Source organism: Giraffa tippelskirchi, chromosome 11 (assembly GCF_054371585.1).
Source record: "Giraffa tippelskirchi isolate mGirTip1 chromosome 11, T2T-mGirTip1v1.2.pri, whole genome shotgun sequence".
Lineage (NCBI taxonomy): Eukaryota > Metazoa > Chordata > Mammalia > Artiodactyla > Giraffidae > Giraffa > Giraffa tippelskirchi.
In genome coordinates, this window is record NC_137285.1 from 100,059,270 (window position 1) to 100,081,799 (window position 22,530).

The window sequence follows — 22,530 nt, forward strand, 5'->3', positions numbered from 1 at the left end:
TTCCCTATGCTATACAATGGGGCTTCCCCAGTGGCTCAGTGGGTAAAGAATCCACCAGCAATGCAGGAGGCACAGGAGAGACAGGTTCAATCCCTGGATTGGGAAGACTCTTGGAGGAGGAAATGGCAATCCACTCCAGTATTCTTGTATAGGAAATCCCATGGCCAGAGGAGCCTGGCAGGCTATATATAGTTCATGGAGCTGCAAAGAGTCAGACACAACTGAGCACACGGCACGTGCAATAAATCTTTGTGTCTTATCTATTTGATCTATATCTGTTAACACCATACTCCTAATTTATCCCTCCACCATCCCTCTTTCCCTTTTGGTAACCATAGTTTATGTTCTATAATATGTCTATAAGTCTGTTTCTGTTTTGTGTATAGATTTGCTTGTATTATTTTTTAGATACAACATATGAGTGAGATCATATTAATTTGTCTTTATCTGACTTACCTCACTAAGTATAATAATCTCTATGTCATCCATGTTGCTGCAAGTGGCAATATTCTCTTCTTTTTTATATCTGAGTAATACTCTATTGTGTACTTATATTCCACCTCTTCTTAATCCATTCATCTGTTGATGGGTGCTTGGTTTACTTCTATGTTTTGGCTATTGCAAATAGTGTTGGTATGAACATTTTCTAATCAGAATTTTCTCAAGATATATGCTAAAGAGTGGAGTTGCTGGATTGTATGGTAACTCTATATTAGTTTTTTAAGGAACCTCTGTACTGTTTTTCATAGTGGATGCACCAATTTACATTCCCACTAACAGTGTACTAGAGTTCTCATTTCTTAAATCCTCACCAGCATTTGTTATTTGTAGACATTTTTATGATAGCCAATCTGATACGTGTGAGGAGATATTTCGTCATGGTTTTGATCTCCATTTCTTTGATGATTAGTGGTATTGAGCATCTTTTCATGTGCCTGTTGGCCATCCATGAGTCTTCTTTGGAATAATATCTGTTTACGTCTTTTGTCCATTTAAAAAAGGTTTTTTAAAAAAATATTGAGTTGTATTAGCTGTTTATATATTTTGGATATTAACCCCTTATCACTCATATCTTTGTAAATATTTGCTCCCATGCAGTAGATTGTCTTTTGGTTTTGTCAGTGGTGTCCTTTGCTTTTAAGTTTAATTAGTTCTGTTTGTGTTTGCTTTTGTTTCCTTTGCCATAGGGGACAGATCAAAAAAAAAATACTGTTCTTATGTCAAAGAGTGTTCTGCCCATGTTTTCTTCTAGGAATTTTTTGGTTACTTGTCTTGTATTTAGGTCTTTAGTCCATTTTGAGTTTATTTTTGTATATGGTGTGAAAAATGGTCTAATTTTATTCATTTTCACATGGTTGTCCAGTTTTTCCAGCACCACTTATTGAAGAGATTGTATTTTCTCCATTATATATTATTTTCCCCTTTGTTTTAGACTACCTGGTCATTGCTGTGTGGGTTTATTTATGGGCTCTCTATTTTGTTCCATTGATCTATATGTCTGTTTTTGTGCCAGTACCATACTGTTTTGATGACTGTAGCTTTGTAGTATAATCTGAAGCCAGTGTGATAACTCCAGCTTTTTTCTTTTTTCTCTAGATTGCTTTGGCAATTCTGGGTCTTTTGTGGTTACATATAAATTTTAGGACTATTTGTTCTAGTTCTGTGAAAAATGTCTGGGTATTTTGATAGTGAAAGTCACTCAGTTGTGTCTGACTCTTTGTGACCCCATGGACTATACTGTGCATGGAATTCTCCAGGTCAGAATACTGGAGTGGGTAGCCTTTCTCTTCTCCAGGGGATCTTCCCAACCCAGAGATTGAACCCAGGTCTCCCTCATTGCAGGCACATTTTTACCAGCTGAGCCACAAGGGAAGCCTATATTTTGATATGGGTTGCATTAAATCTGTAGATTGCTTTGGGTAGTATGGCCTTTTTAACAATATTAATTCTTCTAATCCATGAAGATATATTTCCATTTCTAATCCATGGGATATATTTCCATTTATTTGTATTGTCTTCAATTTCCCTCATCTATGTCATAGTTTTTCAGAATGTAGGTCTTTCACCTCCTTGGTTAAGTTTATTCCTAAGGATTTTAGTTTTTTCAAAGCAATTGTAAATGGGATTGTTTTATTGAATTTTCTTTCTGTAGTTCAGTATTACTGTATACAGATTTCTATATATTAACTAACCTTGTATCCTGTAATTTTACTGAATTCATTTATCAGTTCTAATAGTTTTTTGGTAGAGACTTTACGTTTTCTGTATATTGTATTATGTCATCTGCAAGTGGTAGTTTTACTTCTTCCCTTCCCAATGTCTTTTATTTCCTTTTCTTGTTTGATTACTCTGGCTAGGACTTTCAATATTCTGTTAAATATAGGTGGGAAGCATTCTTATCTTATTCCTCATTTAGAGGACACGTTGAAGCTTTTCACCACTGAATATAATGTTAGCTGTGGGTTTGTCATAAATGTCCTTTATTATGGTGAGATATGTTCCTTCTATTCCAACTATGGTGAGAGTTTTTATCATGAATGGATGCTGAATTTTTTCTAATGCTTTTTCTGCATCTTTTGAGATGATCATAGAATTTTTATGCTTCCATTTGTTAATGTGGTATGTTACACTGATTTGTTATATCTTGAATCCTTGGAATATATCCCATTTGATCATGTTGTATTATCTTTTTTATATATTATTGAATTTGGTTTGTTAATATTTTGATCAGGATTTTTGCATCCATTATGCATCAAAGATGTTGGCCTGTAATTTTCTTTTTTGTAGGGTCTTTGCCTGGTTTTGACATCAGGGTAATAGTGGCTTTGTTGAATGTATTGGGAGTGTTTCCTTCCCCTTCAAATTTATGGACTTGTTTGAGAAGCATAGGTATGATGTTTCCTTTATATGTTTGGTAAAATTCCTCTGTGAAGCTGTCTGGTCCTGAACTTTTGTTTTCTGGGAGGTGTTTTTTGTTTTTTTTTTAAATTAAAAATTCAATTTGACTGTTAGTGATCAGTCTGTTCAGATTGTCTGTTTCTTCCTGATTCAATCTTGAAGGTTGTATGTTTCTAGAAACTTGTCAATTTTTCCTAGGTTTTCCAACTTATTGACAAATAACTTCGTATTCTCTTAGGATTGTATGTCTGTGATATTGGTTGTTATTTATTCTCTTTTTCTTCTTATTTTGTTTTTTTTTTGGGGTCTTCTCTCTTTTTTTCTTAATGAATCTGAGTAAAGGTTTATCATTTTTATCATTTTTTTATGTTTTCAAAAAAATCAACTCTTGGTTTCTTTGATGTTCTCTTTTATGTTGTTGGTTTCTGTCTTATTTATTTCCCCTCTTTATTATTTCTTTCCCTTTTTTGGATTTGGGCTTCATTTGTTTTCCCTTTTTGAATTACTTTAGATTTGGTTTGGTTGTTTGAGATTTTTCTTGTTTCTTGATGTAGGCCTGTATCACTATCAACTTCCCTCATTGAACTGCTTTTTCTGCATCCCATAGAATTTGAAAAGTTGTGCTTTTATTTTAATTTGTCTCAAGATATTTTCTGACTCCTATTTTGATTCTTCATTGATCCATTAGTTTTAAGGAGCATGTTGTTCAGTCTCCCAATGTTGTGTTTTCCCCACTTTTCTTCCTATAACTAATTTCTAGCTTCATCCCCTATAGTTGCAAATGTGTCATTTAAGACTGCTGTTTGCCTCTTGACTTTCTCTTGGATGATCTGTCCATTGATGTAAGTGGGGCATTAAAGTCCCCTACTATTATTGTATTTTTGTCATTTTTTCATTATGTCTGTTAATATTTGCTTTGTATATTTAGGTAATCCTATGTTAGGTGCATATATATTAATGAGTGTAGTATCTTCTTCTTGGGTTGATGCCTTTATCATTATATAATTCCCTCTTTATCTTTTTTTATAGCCTTTCTTTGTAAAGTCTATTTTGTCTGATACAGATATTGCTACCCCTGCTTTGTTGTTTCCATTTGCATGACATGTCTTTCCCCATCCTCATGCTTTCAGTCTGTTTCACTGAAGTGAGTTTCTTCCAAGCAGAATACGGCTGGGTCTTGTGTTTTTCTTTTTTTCTGTCCAATCAGCCACCTTATCTCTCTTGATTGTAGTCCATTGACATTTAAAGTGATTATTGATAGGTATGTACTTACTCCCATTTTGTTGCTTTTTTCTGGTTGTTCTTGTAGTTCTCCTGTGTTCTTTTCTTCTTCTTTTAATTTCTTCCTTGGTAGTTTGCTGATTTTCTGTAGTGCTATGAGTGTGTTTCTTTCCCTCTAGTATTTGTGTATTTATTACGGGTTTTTAAAGAAGCAATAAATTAATTAATTTTTGGCTGCACTGGGTCTTCATTGCTGTGCTTGGGCTTTCTCTAGTTGTTACCCAAGAAGGCTGCTCCCTACTTGTGGTGCTCAGACTTCTCATTGTGGAGCACGGGCTCTAGACTGTGGGCTCAGTCGCTGTGGTATACAGGTTTAGTTGCTCTGTGGCATGTGAAATCTTCCTGAATCAGGGATCAAACCTGTGTCCCCTGCATTGGCAGGCAGATTCTTAACCACAGGACCACCAGGGATGTCCTATGGTAGATTTTTGATTTGTGGTTAGCATGGGGTTTAATATGTGTTGACCTATAGACTTCCCTGGTGGCTCAGAGGTTAAAGCGTCTGCCTGCAATGAGGGAGACCTGGGTTCGATCCATGGGTCAGGAAGATCCCCTGGAGAAGGAAATGGCAAACCACTCCAGTATTCTTGCCTGGAGAATCCCATGGACAGAGGAGCCTGGTAGGCTACAGTCCACGGGGTCGCAAAGAGTCGGACATGACTGAGCGACTTCCCTTTGCTTCCCTTTGCTATAGCTTTACCTACTAATTTAAAACTGAGTCATTTAAGTTCAAGCACATTGTAGAAGATCTACAGTTTTTACTTCCCACAACATTTTGTGTTTTTGATGTCATATTTTAAGCTTCGTGTTTACCCCTTAACTCTTGTAGTTATAGTTGATTTTATAAATTTTTGTCTTTTACCCTTTGTACTAGCTTATTTAAGTGGTTGACCCACAACCTTTACTGTATATGTGTCTTTACTAGTGGGATTTTTCTTTCCTATAGATTCTTAACTTCTAGTTGTAGCCTTTTCTTTCCCACTTAGAGATGACCCTTTAACATTTCTCTGAGGATAGCTTAAGTATTGAAGAACTCTAAGTTTTTCCTTGTCTGAGAAGTTTTCTCTTTCAGTTCTAAATAATAATATGCCTGGGTAGAGTATCTTAGGCTGCAGGTTTTCCCCTGTTAGTACTTTGAATATATCCTGGCATTCCCTTTTGGCCTACAATGTTTCTACAGAAAAATCAGCTGATAGCTGTATGGGGCTTCCTTTGTATGCGATTGTATGCTTTTCTCTTACTGCCTTTAGAATTCTCTATTTTTAACTCCTGTTTTAATTATATGCCTTTTTGTGAGTCTGTTTGGGTTTGTCTTGTTTGGGACCCTCTGTGCTTCCTGTACCTGGATATGTTTCTCTCTTCGCATTTTGGAAGTTTTCAGCCATAATTTCATCAAATACATTTTTGATCCTTTTTCCTCTCTCTTCTTTCTGGGCCCGTTAAAATACCAATGTTAACATTCTTGGTGTTGTACCACAAGTTCCTTAAACTGTTCTCATTTTCTTAATTTGTTCTTTTCTTCTTGTTCTGATTGGGCTATTTCCATTATTCTGCCTTCCAGGTCACTTATGCATTCTTCTGTATCACCTGCTGTTAATTGCTTGTAGTGTGTGTGTGTGTGTTTTCATTTAAGTTATTGTACTCTTCAAGTTTGATTGGTTCTTTTTTCTTAATGTTTTCCAATTCCTTGTTACAGTTTGGTGCTCATTTATTCTCTAATTATCTTAGTGTTTTAATTACTAACTCGTTGGCCTCTTTATTTGGTGAATTATTTATTTCTGTTTCATTAGTTTTTTTCATTGTTCCCTGTATTTTTAAAAAATATTTTAAAAAATGTTTATTTATTTACTTTTTAAAAACATTTTTAGTTGCACTGGGTCTTTGTCGCAGTGCACAGGCTTCTTTATGTGGTGTCTTCTCTTGTTGCGGAGCACAGGCTCTAGGCGCACAGGCTTCAGTAGGTGTGGCCTTTGGGCTCAGTAGTTGTCTTGCCCAGGCTTAGATGCCCACAGCATGTGGAATCTTCTGGGACCAGGGATTGAACCTGTGTCTCCTACACTGGCAGGCAGATTCTTATCCACTGTATCGCCAGGGAAGTCCCTGTTTCATTAGTTTGTTTTTTTTTTTTAAGTAGTTTCTCTTGTTCTTTCATTTGAAACAAATTCTTTGTCTTCTCATTCCTTGTTTTGCTTATCTTTCTTTATCTCTATGAAATTAGGTGAACCAGTTAACTATTTTGATCTTGAAGCAGTGTTCTTTTGTGGAAGTAACCTTATACAGTCTGTCTGTTCCCAGTGGCTTTGATCAGAGAGCTGGATTTGACATAAGCATGAATCATGTTTTCCCCCAGGGTTTGCTGGCAGCTATCACCTTGGTAGGAGGTGGGGCTAAAGACGGAAGGGCTAGAGCCAGAGCCCTGGTGAGTCAGGGTTTCTCCTCTGCTCCATGGCCACCACCTCCTTATTGTGTGTGTGGTCTCGTCTCTAGATGCTAGAGCAGAAGCTTTCAGGGTTGGGTGTGTGAGCTGACTCTATTCCCTCTAAGGGTGTGCTTCCCACTCTCAGCACCCTTGCCCTAGAGGTGAGGGGATATTGCAGTCAGCTGGTGTAGGTAGGGGCATGGGCTGTGGTACTCCTGGCCCTGGTCAGAGTTCTGCACAGCTTCATATGTACTGCCTCCACAAGTGCCAGCAGTGGCCACCCCTGCCCCATTCAGATGGCATTCTGGGTCTGTGCGGGCTCTGTTCTTCACACTCTCCTCAGCTGCTGCAGCCCCACTCTACCGTGGAGCTTTGCCAGAGGGCAAGAATGGCTAGAATGGGTGCTCATCTCAGGCTGGGGCTCACACTGGGGTGATGGCTGGACATTGGCCAGAATCCCGGGCAGTTTCAGCCTGCTTCCTCCTCCTAGTTTCAGGAGTAAGCAAGTGTATGCATGTGTGCTCTTTATGAACAGTCTAGGTTTCTTACAGTCCTCCCGTTTGTCCCACTGGTTTTCAGACCAGCTAAGGGGACTCGTCTTCCTGGTGTCAGACCCTAGGTCTGGGTCGCCCGATATGTGGCTCTACTTGCTTCCTCCCAGGGGGCATCTTTGAACTTATGTAACCCCACTCCTCACCTGTGTCCTCTACCAGGGGTGCTGGTCCAACTTGATCACTTCTCTTCCCTCCCTACCTGACTCCACATGGATCTTTCTTACAGCCTTGATTGTTCAAGACTCTTTCTGCCAGTCTCCAGTTTGCTTTCAGTGAGAACTGCTCCATGTGTAGAGGTATTTTTGATGTGTCTGTGGGGGGGAGGTGAACCCCACATCCTCCTATTCTGCCATCTTAATCTCCCCCGATTAGAATTCTTAATCCTTAGAATCTTTAAGTCCTCTTGGAAACTAAGAAGTTAGCAATTATGGACTGTCTGTTACACTAGCACTCTATTGATTGACAAATTTATAGATACATTTAATAATTTCTAGAAGTATATTCTTCCTTATAGTAAATTTTTTAATGTCTCAAAAGCATGTTTGCTAATAAGCTCAAATATCTTTAGTTCCTCTATAAAATGAAGCCAAAATGAATAAACCTATGTTCAGTAATTAATATTTCAGTATTTTATCTTAGTTGAAAATGATCCAGCTATTCAATGAATAGCCATCGTTGAATTTAAATTAATATAACTTTAAGATTTCAAGTTTTTAAAATGATTTAGAAACCATTCTTATGTAGACTTATCATAAAGCATAATTACTGTTGAAAAGTTCATTTATAAAGTTTTCCCTTTCTTATATCTTTTTAACTTACTTATTCTTGACAGTGATGTTTAAATTACTCATACAAGCCTTATGAGACGTTAAATGCTAACTATCAGCGTAAGTTATCTTTCTTGCTGGCAAATTATGCAACAGAGATAATGTGAGCTTATTTAGCTTTCAGTAAACTTACGTAGAATAAAAGTTATATGTCTGCATTATATTTGAACACTGACAACTCTAAAGATAGTCCTATTTTAATTGAACCAACACTTAAACTAGCTTTTATTTACTAAAGATTATCCTAGATCCTGTGAACTTGAAAAACATTCTAGTTTGTATATTCCTGAGAGTATACTTAATTTAAGTCAATTAAATAGAGCTCTTTACAAATTAAGTTTGGCAATACATCCCAGAGTAGAAACAGTATCACATGTCTATAATATGTATACATAGACATACGTAAACATACAGACAGATTCCAACAGAGATCTTACAGCTTTTGATGCCAAAAGCTCAGCTTCTCTGTACACTAGTGCTGAATCAAATCTCAGAGACAGAGTTTTGGGTGAGTAGAAAATGGTATGTGAGAAAGGGGATGTGAGACCAGGCAAAGGGGGACACAACAGGCTAACGCCCTCAAAACTATGTGTCCCAACTTAGGGAAAACAGTGAGAAGTTTTATATTAATGAAAGTGAAAGTTGTTCAGTTGTGTCCAACTCTTTGTGACCCCATGGACTATACAGTCCAAGGCCAGAATACTGGAGTGGGTAGCCTTTTGCTTCTCCAGGGGATCTTCCCAACCCAGGGATCACACCCAGGCCTCCCACATTGCAGGCGGATTCTCTACCAGCTGAGCCACAAGAGAAGCCCAAGAATACTAGAGTGAGTAGCCTATCCCTTCTCCAGCGGATCTTCCCAACCCAGGAATTGAACTGGGGTCTCCTGCATTTCAGATGGATTCTTTACCAACTGAGCTATGAGAGCTATAATATTTATATTAATAGTAGTTGTTTAAAGAGGGTATGATCAGCTCCTGGACATTCTTCTGATGGGTTGGTGGTGAGGTAAGTAGGAGTCAGAATCATCAGCTTTCAGGTCTAACTGATCTGGGGTCTACATGATTTTGGGCAGCGTGCCATCATTAATCATTGGCTTCTCCCACCTGGAGGGGCTTTCAGTTTCTGGAAAGTAGCTCAAAGATATTGTGTGTATACATTGATGGGGAAATAGGACCTTGCCCCAAGGCTGCTCTTGCCTGTTTCTCCCTGGTCTCGTATCCCATCCCCTCCCTAGTTAACAACTGCTTGAATCTGCCGATTGGAAATCAGGGAAGGTCATGGAGGCTGAGTGAAGGCTGTTTCCTGTAATGGGAGGACACAGAAAGCCTCTGTGCCCAGGAGGCCCAAGGAGCCCTGCACAGTATCACTTTCATTTTAAACTTTTAGCCATGAGTCAGATATGATAATGCAAAATTTTTATAAACTTTAGTCTATAAAAAGACAGATCCCAAATGTGTATCTGGCAGATGGAATAATTCAGATTACTTGTTCAAGAGGCTTAGACTTTTTGCTAACATTTGTAGTGAAGATTTTTAAGATTTTTCATTTACTTAGTTTACAAATAGCCTTTTTTCCCCTCTTTTTTCCCTTTCTGATAAGAATGACCTCCCTGAAGTTTGCATTTTAAAGAGATGACCCTCAGTTCTTAGAGAAGACAGAGTAGAATATTTATATCTCAAGGGAACAGAGAAAGAAAACAAGTTCCTCCTAGAAGGACTTTGGTTTCCTAAAGGCAGAGGTTTTTCAATACCTACAAGCCTTTTGAGATGAGTAGGGGAGGTTTGGGGATTGGTAAAAAGGATAGATGAATTTTTTTGTTCTTGTAAAGTCTCAATTTGTAGGACAAGTTGTACAAGTTGTCCTCAATTTGTTGGACAGTTGTTTTAAATTCCTCAAAGATTTGGGTTGAAAACTGAGTGATATCAAGGTGGTAACCTACCCATATAAGAACATTATCTTCAGTTTAATTCTTTATCTCAGAGAAGGTCTTTATGAGCTCATTATTGACCAGAGACATGTTAACACATCTTTTGCTACCTGAACCTTATTCATCAGAGACATTTCAATATTCACTTATGTAGCAAATTGTTAGCCACAGAGATTAGTTTCTGCAAAAATCCTTGGCAAATAATATGCTAAGAAAGAAGTGAAAAGATTCCTGTGTTCTAGATTTAGAGGTGTTTGTCTTTGGAGTATTTCAGTAAGTCCTCCCACAAAGGGTTCAGAATGTTTTTCTTTCTTTCTGGGCATGTAGTTTCATTTTAGCTTAGGGACATGGCCTAAACGGAAAGTTCCTCTTAGGTTCTGAATATCAGCCTTTAATTTGGCCAACTTCTGACCATAAAGCTACTTTAAAAAATTCTTTCAAATAACTTGTCAGATTTCAGTCAAGACAAATAGTAAATACTCCTGACAGTACTGAGCAACTCCACGAATGTAAGCGGTGTCCCCAAAGAGGGTGCAAGATACTACTTTCCCAATATCCAAAGATAACCAAGAGAAAGAAAGACTTAGACAACTGCCCTGAGAGCTGGCAGCAGTTGGTTGGACCCTAGCTCTAATGCAAACCCATGTTTCTGTCCAGTCGTATCTATTCAGTGGAGTGTGAGCCACAATTCTGTCTGGCCGTATTTTTTGGGCCCCAATCAGACAGTTGCTAAGCTAGATTCTCAGGACACAAAACAAGGGACAGGACAGGTGCTCATGACACAAAGCAGATATGAAGGCTCAAGCTGTTCCTGGAAGAGAAAGAATAGACAGTGAACAAATTGTTCAGTTGCTAAGTCATGTCCGACGCTTTGTGACCCCAAGGACTGTGGCATGCCTGGCTCCTCTGTCTTCCACCGCCTCCCAGAGTTTGCTCAAATTCATGCCCATTGAGTCCATGATGCTGTCTAACCATCTCATCTTCTGCTTCCCCCTTCTTCTTTTGCCTTCAGTTTTCCCCAGTGTCAGGGTCTTTACCAGTTGGCTTTGTAAACGAGTCAGTTCTTCACATCAGGTGGCCAAAGTATTGGAGCTTCAGCTTTAGCAACAGTCCTTCCAAAGAATACTCAGGGTTGATTTCCTTTAGGAAATTAAATTAATGAGCCACAATCCAAAGATATAATTCTTTTTTTTTTTCTAAGTTTTTTTTTAATGTGGACCTTTTAAAAAATCTTTATTGAATTTGTTTCAGTATTGCTTCTCTTTTATGTTTTGGCTTTTTGGCTGCAAGACATGTGGGGTCTTAGCTCCCTGCTGCTACTGCTAAGTCACTTCAGTCATGTCCGACTCTGTGCGACCCCATGGACTGCAGCATACCAGGCTCTTCCGTCCATGGGATTTTCCAGGCAAGAGTACTGGAGTGGGGTTTAGCTCCCTGACCAGGGATCAAACTTGCAACCCCCTGTGTTGGAAGGCAAGGTCCTAACCACCAGACTACCAGGGAAGTCCCTAAAGATCTAATTATTACAAATGTTTTTTGCCTCCAATCTGAATTTGGAAGGAAAGGAACAGTGTGAAAATTTATGTTTCTCTCGACCAGGCACCACAGATAGAAATCTGGGAGAGCTAACTATGGGAAGAATTCTCATCCTTTGCTGGCTTCTGCCAGTTTTCCTATCCGTCTGCAGGCTCTAGAGTGAGTGGGGTGTTCCAGCAGGTCTCATCCTGGCCATCAGAAACTGTGGAGGAGGAAAACTAATTTCACCTCTACCTTTTTATGCTTACTGCTTGTCTGAGACCCCTTTTATCTAGGGTACTTGATAAATAAACTTATGTAGATTAAAAGTTTTCCATGGTTGCCACTGTAATTCAAGATTATCCTTGGTAGGGTTAACCTGATCAACCTTAAAACAAAATATTATTCACCTGAGGCTTCACACAGGGCTCAATCTAGTTTAAGTTGAACCCAATCTGACCCCATACCTAGTCCAGTTTTTAAATCAGACCTAGTTTAACTCTTGTCAGTTTTTGGACCCAGTCTGGAAGAGGAAATGCTCAAAAAAGTCTAAAAATTCATCATACAGAAGCCAGGGAGCTAGGATGCTAATTTTTGGTATGTCACCCTCCACTTTCAGAGGCAGCAGGAAAGTAATGAACCCCAGGGTCTCAATGGATACCTTTGCCTTTGTCTAGCTGCTCCTTGCTCTTGGAGGCCATTGAGGGGTCTCCTTTGGTTCCCTCTTCTGACACTAGAACTGTTGAAAGATAAAGGAGGCATATTACAAATTTTAAGATTTTATTTGAGCAAAAATTGTGAGTTGAGAACATCCAATCTAGCAGATAGAAATTCTGAGGAGCTGTATTCTTGCCTAGAGAATCCTGTGGACAGAGGAGCCTGGTGGGCTGCTGTCCATAGGGTCGCACAGGAGTCGGACACGACTGAATTGACTTAGCATATGCATGCACTGGAGACGGAAATGGCAGCCCACTCCAGTGTTCTTGCTTGGAGAATCCCAGGGACAGAGGAGCCTGGTGGGCTGCCATCTGTGGGGTCGCACAGAGTCGGACACGACTGAAGTAACTTAGCAGCAGCAGCAGCAGTAACGAATGAAATTTTCAGACAGAAGGGAGTAAGAACAGAGAAAGTTATACTAGGCAAAAAAATCAGGTTGGTTATTGCAAGGTTACTTTTCTTTAGGGGTGGCAGGGTCTACCAAGCATATTACCTAACCAGTGCTAATCAGGTGGTTCCTGATTGATGGGCTTAAGATTTCATTTCTGGGAGAGCTGAAAATGTAATTATGTAGACTTATGTAGACTTAAAACAAAAAATAATTATGTCAAAGTATAGTTATCAATATTTGAAATAACCTAATTTGTTTTGTGGGGCTTCCCAGGTGGTGAAGTGGTAAAGAATCTGCCTACCAATGCAGGAGATGGGGGTTCGATCCCTGGGTCACAAAGATCCCCTGGAGGAGGAAATGACGACCCACTCCGGTGTACTTGCCTGGGAAATCCCATGGACTGAGGAGCCGGGTAGGCTATCATCTATGGGATCGAAAAGAGTTTGGACATGACTTAGCCACTAAGCAACAACAATTTATTCTCTCTCTCTATCATTTTTTTTTTTTTAAGCTGGTCTTTTGTTGTTGTTGTTCAGTTGCTCAGCAGCCAGGTCTAATATTTTATAATAACTTTAAGTGATGTTAAGTATGAGTGATATTTCCAGATTCGTTAATGACTGTATTGTGATATGAAAATACATGATTTCAACTGGCTATTGAGCCACAGGTAGTGTTAATTGAGCCACAGGAACTGTTAATGCTGCTGTGATTTGTTGTCACTATTCATAATTGAGGAGATTACTAAACCTCATGTGAACATAAAGGTGTAATTTTTTTGCCATTCAAGTTCACAGACTTCCTAAATTCTGTCCATAGGTCCATTTGAGGGTCCCTCGACCCCACATTGTGAACACTGGCAGAGGATGGCAGAGCTTCCATGATGGATGCCCGGCTTCCTGCATAATTGTAAGGAATAGAACCCAGTCACATGAGAGAGAGGGCTTCCCAGCTGGCGCTAGTGGTAAGGAACCAGCCTGCCAACTCAGGGGACTTAAGAGACTGGGGTTCAATCCTTGGGTTGGGAAGATCCCCTAGAGAAGGGCATGGCAACGCACTTCAGTATTCTTGCCTGGAGAATCCCATGCACAGAGGAGCCTGGTGGGCTACAGTCCATAGGACTGCACAGAGTTGGAAATGACTGAAGCAACTTAACACATGAGAGAGAAATTAACCTCTATCTTGTCTGAAAGTGAAAGTGAAAGTTGCTCAGTTGTGTCCAACTCTTTGTGACCCCATGGACTATACAATCCATGGAATTCCCTAGGCCAAAGTACTGGAATGGGTACCCTTTCCCTTCTCCAGGGGATCTTCCCAACCCAGGGATCGAATCCAGGTCTCTCACATTGCAGGTGGATTCTTTACCAGCTGAGCCACAAGGGAAGTCATTGTATATTGCAAAGTTCTTTTGTGTTTTCTCAGCAGCTTAGCTAGTCTACATCTACTGTTAAGTATTTTTTTTAATTTTTAGTCTTTTTTTCATCATTATTATAGCTGCCTGGTACAGTTATTTCTGAGGTCTTTCTTATGAATTTGTAACATTTTTTTCCTTAAACTTTATGGAAGTATGATTTGTTGTAAACAATAAGAGTACATGCATTTTAAATGTATAGCTTTAAGAGTATTAACACATATATCCACCTGTATAGAATCAATATATAGAATTTTACCATTAACCCCCAAATTCCCTTGTGCCATTTCCCAGTCAACCTGTTCCCCTCCCTGCCACCTACTGTGCTTTATTATTTTTATAGTGTTTTTGTGTCAGCTCTATATTGAGAACAAAGATGATTAGAAGTGACCATATTGGACAGCTTTGATTTGTTCCCATTGTTAATTTTAGTATTTCACTGTGTTGATTGAATGTATGATGTTCATTTGCTGTTTTTTTAATGCCTTCTATTAGATTAAGGAAGCTCTCTTCTAAAAATCAGTTTGCTAAGTGTTTTTTTTGTCATTAATAGAAGTTGAGTAGATGTCGAAGGCTTTTTATGATTTATTGCAGTTATATAATTTTTCTCCTTCATCTTTAAATATTTTTAAAGATAAACAACACTGCCTTGCTGGCTTACACCCAGCTGAGTCATAATATGTATTGCATTTTTATATGTAATTCTGTTACATATGTACTATGTAATACTGCTGATGGAAATACAAATGCATAGAATCATTTTTGAAGGCAACGCGACAGTAGTTTTTGTTTCTATTTGAAATTACGTATACCTATGTCCTAAGTTCAATCAATTCAGCTTGGGCATATCGGAGAGGACTTCTTAGGTCTACAAAGAATCATGCACAGAATTTTTTTCAGTTGCTTGTATATCTGTATGTGTAGTTTTACAAAATTAGATGGGGTGTTTTAAAATCAGTGCCAAGTGAACAAAGTAAGAAATATTGCAAATCTTTATTACAAAACTATTTATATAAATGAAAAACATACACACAAAATGCCTTGTAAGGATACATGCATATTCAAAGACAATAAAAAAAATCTTCCTGTTTTTCTGACTTGGTTTATGATGTATCCAGCTTCCCACCTGGGTGGCTTGTCCTGCACCCATCCAAACTCTATAGTCACACAGTCCCAACTTAGGACCCATCTCCTCAAAAATCTTTCCAGAATAACCTGAGACCACATTGATCTCTCCCATATTCTGAATTTCTGTGGCATAATCGTATGTTTTCCATCCAGACAATGTCACACATAGATGGCAGTATAATTCCACAGGCTCTGCTAACTGGGTGTTTTCCCAGAAATTCTTTGAGATTACTGTTTCTCTCCTCATTCATGACCAGACACCCTTGAGAATGGAAATCTCTTAGTCCTAAGACAGCTAAGGTCCTTGTGGTCATAGTGTAAAAATGGTTCTACTGCGTGAGTAGACTTTCCTCTGAAAACATGGGGTATTTTTTTTTCCTTTGGCTGCGCTGTGCCCTGCAGGAACTAGTTCCCCAACCAAGGATTGAACCTCTGCCCCTGCAGTGGAAGCATGGAGTCTTGGCCACTGGACTGCCAGGGAAGTCCCCCGAAAACCTGAGTCTTAAAACAACCCCAAATTAGAGAACATACTGTCTATGGACACCATGCAGAAAGCTGATGGATGGTTGAGATATTTCTACCAGTTTTAGAAGGACCGAATAAAAGGGGAAGGATTATTTGCTCTGTAGGTTAGTGAAGGGGGAGTGTAGTTCACTTTTCTTCTAAGTAGGTCCTTCCTACCTTAGCACCTTCAGTTTTGTCATGTGACTATTATTACTTCAACTCTCTTTCTATGCCTGGGTGCCTAAACCACATGCCAATTTCTAAGATTTGGTTTCAAAGATCACAAGTGATATTTATTTAGCAAACAGCCTTGGTGTAAATCCTCTCAAACTACCTGTGGTGAAGGACAAATTATTTGTTTATTTCCAAACTGTCGTTTACCATGACTTAAAAGATTCATTTGTTTATAATTAATTAATTAGACTGTGTTGGGTCTTAGTTGCGGCAGCAGCATCTTCGTTGCAGCATGCAGGATCTTGCTGTTGGGGCACATGGACTCTCTACTTGTGGCTCGTGGGCTCCAGAGAGGGTGGGTTCAGTAGCTGTGGCATGTGGGCTCTAGTTTTGTGGTCCACAGGCTTAGCTGCTTCATGGCGTGTGGGATCTTAAGGATCAAACTCACATCGCTCACATTGCAAGGCAGACTCTTAACCACTAGACCACCAGGAAAGTCCCTTCCATGACTTTTAAAAACACAATAAAAATCTGCATGAACGTTATGGCAATGTGAAACCGTCTAGAAAGTTTCAAATGCTTATTACTCTTAATTTCTGTATGTATCTTGATGAGGAGTGGTAGAAAGTAGGCCACGCTCTGCCACACGGTCTGTACGTGTATGTCAGTAGAACATCCTTTGAGAAGCACTGCTGTAGAGAAAAGGCTATGTAAGAAAAGAGGTGGTAGAAATACATTTCAGGAAAGGGACGACAGTAGAAAAATAGGAAGTATGAACAAGTACAGACATGAGAAGCCAGGGCAGCGCTTATCTGGGTGCTCTGATAACCTTGTATTCCTTTGGCAGTCACAGGCCTTTGGTACAGAGAGAGTACGGCAATGTTTTTTGTATTGATGAATTTGATAATGATAATCAAGAGTTAAATTATTACACTGTACTATGTGCTGAATTAATTCACTCACTTATTCATCCAACACACACTAAGTACCTATGGTGTTTTAGGTGCTAGTGATTCAAGCATGAATAATACAGCACTGTTCTTTTTTCTTGTATTTTTAAAACTTTTTATTTTATATTGGAGTGACAATGGTGGACAGCAAAGGGACTCAGCCATACATGTACATGTATCCTTTCTCTCCCAAACTCCCCTCCCATCCAGGCTGCCACATACCATTGAGCAGAGTTCCCTGTGCGATATAGTAGGACTTTGTTGGTTATCTATTTTAAATATAGCAGTGGGTACATGTCCATCCCAAGCTCCCTAATTATCACATCCCCCCATCTTTTCACCCTGGCAACCATAAGTGTGTAAAACACTATTGTTGCTCTTAAGAATCTCATAGTCTAGTGATCCCAAGGTTGTAATCTTTACAGTATTAACAAGTTTGTCTTAAGACATCCCATCTTACCCAGAGCTTCGCCTGCCTCCTAGGCACTGTATTCTTGTGTCTAGACATTTCCTGAGGACAATGTACCCTTCTGGTGACTCATCTTTCAGATGCCAGATCCAGAATGGCAAATGTTCTAGTCTTGGTTCTTGATCCAGGAATATGGTCTGAGTAGAAGAAATGTTAGAGGACAGCAAAATTAATTAGTAATTATGTTCTCCCAAGATTTCATCTTGTGTTGAAATAGATATTTCAGCATTGCTTTTGTTTATATTTACTAGTTTTCCACTCCTTGGCTTTCTGCCTTTCTGTGTCATTAAGTTTCTGATGTATTTTTTGAACATCTTAAAAAAGAATTTTATTTTTTTAATTCTAATTTATAAATCACTGACATATAGCATGAGAAATTTGGTCTATTTAAAGTTATGATTTTGATATATTTGAATTTATTTCCACCAATAAAAATAAATAAAAATATTTACCTTACTCTTTTCTCTTCTTTTCTGCCCTACTGGAATGATTGAAAAAGTAGAGCAGTTTTATATTCCCAAAACTGAGCAGAAAGTACAGAGATTTTCCACATGCTTCATATCCACACATGTGCATAGATAGCCTCCTCTACTATCAACATCATGCACCAGAGTGGTACATCGTAACAGATGATAAGCCTGCATTGCCACATCATTATCACCCAAAGTCCATAGTTTACATTAGTTTTCATCAGGGTATAGTGTATTCTCTGGGTTTTGACAAATATATAATGACATATATCCATCATTATGATATCACACAAAATAGCTTCACTGCCCTAAAAATTCTTTGTGTTCCAACTATCCATTACCCACTTCTCCTTAACTCTTGATAACCACTAATACACACACACATATATATATATTTTACTGTCTCCATAGTTAAGCCTTTTTCAGAATGTCACATAGTTGAAATCATGTAGTCTTTTCAGATTGGCTTCTTTCACTTAGCAGTTTGCATTTAAGTTTCCTCCATGTCTTGTCATAACTCATTTCTTTTTAACTCTGAATAATATGCTATTGTCTGAATGCACCACAGTTTATTTATCCATTCACCTACTGGTGGACATCTTGGTTGCTTTCAGATTTTAGCAATTATGAATAAAACTGCTATAAACATCCATGTGCAGATTTTTGTGTGGACATATGTTGTCAGATAATTTGGGTAAATAGCAAGGAGTGTAATTGCTGGATCATATGGTAAGAGTATGTTTAGTTTTTCAGGAAACTACTAAACTTTTCCATAGTGTCTATACCATTTTGTATTTCTACCAGCAATGAATGAGAGTTCCTGTTATTCCACATTTTCCTTAGCATTTGATGTTGTCAATGTTTTGCATTTTGGCCATTCTAATAGGTATATTGTGGTGTCTCCTTATGTCTTTAATTTTCAATTTCCTGATAGCATACCATGTTGAGCATCTTTTCATATGTTAGTGAGGTGTATGTTCAGGTTTTTTGATCCATTTTTAAAATAGGAGTATTTTTCTTATTGTTAAAACTTTAAGAATCATTTGTATAATTTGGGTAATAATCTTTTATCAGATATATCTTTTGCAAATATTTTCTCTAAGTCTGTGGCTTATCTTCTTATTCTCTTGATGATTATGTTTTCATTGTCCTTTCATCTTCTTCATAGTTTTAGAAGTTTTTATTTTATATATATTTATTATATATTACATATATATTTATTATATACATATACAGTTAATGGAATATTATATACATTTATTTTACATATATAGTTAATGGAATTTTGAAATGTAATATCCATATTTAACAAAACTTAAAATCTGTATCTTAAATTTTAACATAACTTAAAATTTGCTCTTTCTCCTGTCTAAAAAAACCACTTAGCTCCCATTTTATATATATTGCATTTTATTGTTTATCTGTAGTATTTACTTAACTTTGTTTCAAATTCTCCTAATTATTCACTATTATTATAATTTTCTAATTTCATTTCATTGATCAAATGTTTTTTACAGACTTACCAAGTGCCAGGCATTATTGGTACATATGTGAAAACAACTTCTTTGTGTCCTAGTGTCATTAGTTTCCAGTTATATAACTCATAGGGTTGCTAAATGAATTAATACATGTACAATATTTAGAACAATGCCTTGCACTTAGTTTAAGCTCTGATTCATAGGAAGTTGTAAAAATAGTACAGAGAGGTCCTCTATGTCTTTCATCCAGTTTTCCCTAATAGTGACAGCTTACATAACTGTTACATAATAGTTACATAACTGTTACATAATAGTTACAGCTTCCATAACAATATCAAAACTAGTAACCTGACATCAGTACACTGAGTGTACAGATGTATAGAGCTAAGTCATTGTATCACAGGTAGATTTGTGTAACTACCTCTACAACCAAGATATAGAACTGTTCCAGCACCACAAAGATCTCCCTTGTGCTATCCCTTTATCATTCCACTCATCCTCCCACCATCCCTCACCTCTGGTGATCACAACTCTGTTTGCCATCTCTGTAATTTTGTCATTTCAAACTTGCTATATATAAATGGAATCATATGCTATGTGCTGCTAGGAGATGGACTTTTTCACTCAACACACTGTCCTTGAGATCTATCCAAGCTGTCATATATATCAGTACTTTGCTCCTTTGCATTACTGAGTAGCATTCTGCTGTATGGATGTACCACAGTATAACCATTAATCTATTGAGGATCATTTTGGTTCTTTCCAGTTTTGGGGTGTTGCAAATAAAGCTGCTAAGAACAATCTTACATAGGATTCTGTGCAAACATAAAATTTCCTTTCTCTGGGGTAAATGCTCAAGAGGGCAATTATTGGGTTGCTTGGAGAAGGAAATGGCAACCCACTCCAGTACTCTTGCCTGGAAAATCCCATGGACAAAGTAGGCTCCATTTCATGGGGTCGCAAAGAGTCGGACACGACTGAGCGACTTCACTTTTAGTAAGTGCATGCTTAGTTTTATATTTTAAACTGCTCTCTCTTTAGAGGAAAAATTTATAATATGATCACTGATATGTATAAACTTACTTCTACCATCTTATTTTGTAAGTCTTAGTTTCTTCCCATTAAAAAAATTGATTGTGTTTCCATTGTTACATTTTTCTCTTTTTTTGTTTTAAAATTAAATATTTCTTTATGGGCTGCTCTTAATTTCTTTTAGAGCAGTATGTTTAAACTTATAATTCAAAAGGTACACCTAGAACTTAATAGGACTTCCCTGGCGATCCAGTGGTTAAGACTCTGCACTTCCACTGCAAGAGATACACGTGTCAATCCCTGGTCAGGGAACTAAGATACCATATGCCACTCAGTACAGATGACACCACCCTCATCACAGAAAGCAGAGAAGAACTTAAAGCGACTCTTGATGAAGGTGAAAGAGAAAAGTGAAAAAGCTAGCTTAAAACTCAACATTCAAAAAATGAAGATCATGGCATCTGGTCCCATCATTTCATGGCAAATAGATGGGGAAACACTGGAAACAGTGACAGACTTTATTTCCTTGGGCTCTGAAATCACTGCAGATGGTGACTGCAGCCATGAAATTAAAAAACGCTTGCGCCTTGGAAGAAAAGCTATGACCAACCTAGACAGTGTATTAAAAAGCAGAGACATTACTTTGCTGACAAAGGTCCAAATAGTCAAAGCTATGGTTTTTCTAGTAGTCATGTATGGATGTGACAGTTGGACCATAAAGAAAGCTGAGCGCCAAAGAATTGATGCTTTTCAACTGTGGTGTTGGAGAAGACTCTTGAGAGTCCCTTGGACTACAAGGAGATCAAACCAGTCAATTCTAAAGGAAACCAACCCTGAATATACATTGGAAAGACTGATGATGAAGCTGAAGCTCCAATACTTTGGCCACCTGGTGTAAAAGACCTGAAGAGCTGACTCATTGGAAAAGACCCTGATGCTGGGAAAGATTGAAGGCAGAAGGAAAAGGGGACGACAGAGGATGAGATGGTTGGATGGCATCACCGACTCAATGGACATGAATTTGAGCAAACTCCAAGAGATGGTGAAGGACAGGCAATCCTGGCGTGCTGCAGTCCACGGGGTTGCAAAGAGTCAGACACAACTGAGTGACTGAACAACAGCAACAGAACTTAATAGCATGTACACTTTTCCTGTTGCTACATTGTTATCACTCAAATCTGTATTATTTTGCTAGAACTTCCATTACAAAATGCTATAGACTAAGTGGTGTAAACAACAGAAATAAATTTTTTCACATTTCTGGAGGCTAGAAGTCCAAGATCAAATCTCAGCAGGCTTGGTTTCTCTCTCTCCTTGGCTTGTAGGTGCCCACCTCCTCACCATTTCCTCCCATGGTATGCCTCTGTGTCTGTGCATTCCTGATGTCTCTTCCCTTCTTATAAAGACAGCAGTTCTGTAGGATTATGGCCCCACCCAGAGGGTCTCATTTCAACGTAATCACCTCTTTAAAGTTCTGTTTCCAAGTACTACATTCTAAGGTCCTGGGAGTTGGGACTTCAACATATGAATTTTAGGGGGATACAGTTGAGTCTATAATACACGCTAATATTATCTGGAGTTTCTATTTATAGATGTGCTATTTATAGTTTCACATATTGGCTCTCCCACCTGCTAGCTCTGTGACAAATGCAAATTGCTCAACTTCTCTTTGCTTTAGTATCATGAATTTCCAATTGCTTATAGGGTTGTTAAAAGGATGAAATGAATACATTTAGAACAGTGTCTTGTGCTTAAGCTCAGCAGTTATCACCACCTACTACATTCACCACTGATGCTATGACTATATATAGTTAAGAGTAAGTTTCACGTATTCCTTCACTCACACCTATAGCAATATTCTTTGTTTTCCTAGTTTCTTTCACCAATATTGCTTCTAAAATCCACTTGTACATACTGGGTTCATTTCTAATCTTGTCAATTCTTAAGTAATTCTTTCAGAAAAGGACACTATAGACTGACTATGGTTTTGCTTTGCCCCCACAAATAGTTAAGTTTATGTGGTATAGAATTCTAATGTGAAAAATATTTTTCTCCTAGCTTTGAAGACAACGTTCCAGTTTCTTCTTGGATCTAAAGTGGCTGATAAAATATTAGATATCAAAGTTAACATCATTCTGGAACTCTTTAGGATTTTCTCTGCATCCTTGATCTTACAAAATGTATGTAGATCTTTTTATCTTCATCTTTCCTGATGCTTTTAAGGACTCGTGACCCATTAAAGCTGAGATCTAATATCTGTGAACTTTTTTTCATAGTTTTGAGTTCATTTCTGTTTCATTCTGTATTCTGGAGGAAATCTTGAGTTATTATTTCATCTCACTACTTTATTGTTTTCATTTTGATTTTCAATGTGTCCCTCAAGTT

General features: G+C 38.1%; 1 protein-coding gene and 1 long non-coding RNA gene across 2 annotated transcripts in view; one reads left to right on the forward strand and one right to left on the reverse strand.

The window, feature by feature from the left end:
- Window positions 1–22,530, forward strand: part of REXO2 (RNA exonuclease 2) — a 120,777-nt gene that overhangs the window by 89,370 nt on the left and 8,877 nt on the right. The window lies entirely within an intron of this gene.
- LOC145527207 (uncharacterized) lies at window positions 7,808–15,118 on the reverse strand. The gene is made up of 2 exons (XR_014069575.1): window positions 13,819–15,118; window positions 7,808–8,814 (listed from the first exon to the last, which is right to left on the reverse strand). It is a non-coding gene; the product is annotated as an uncharacterized LOC145527207 (long non-coding RNA).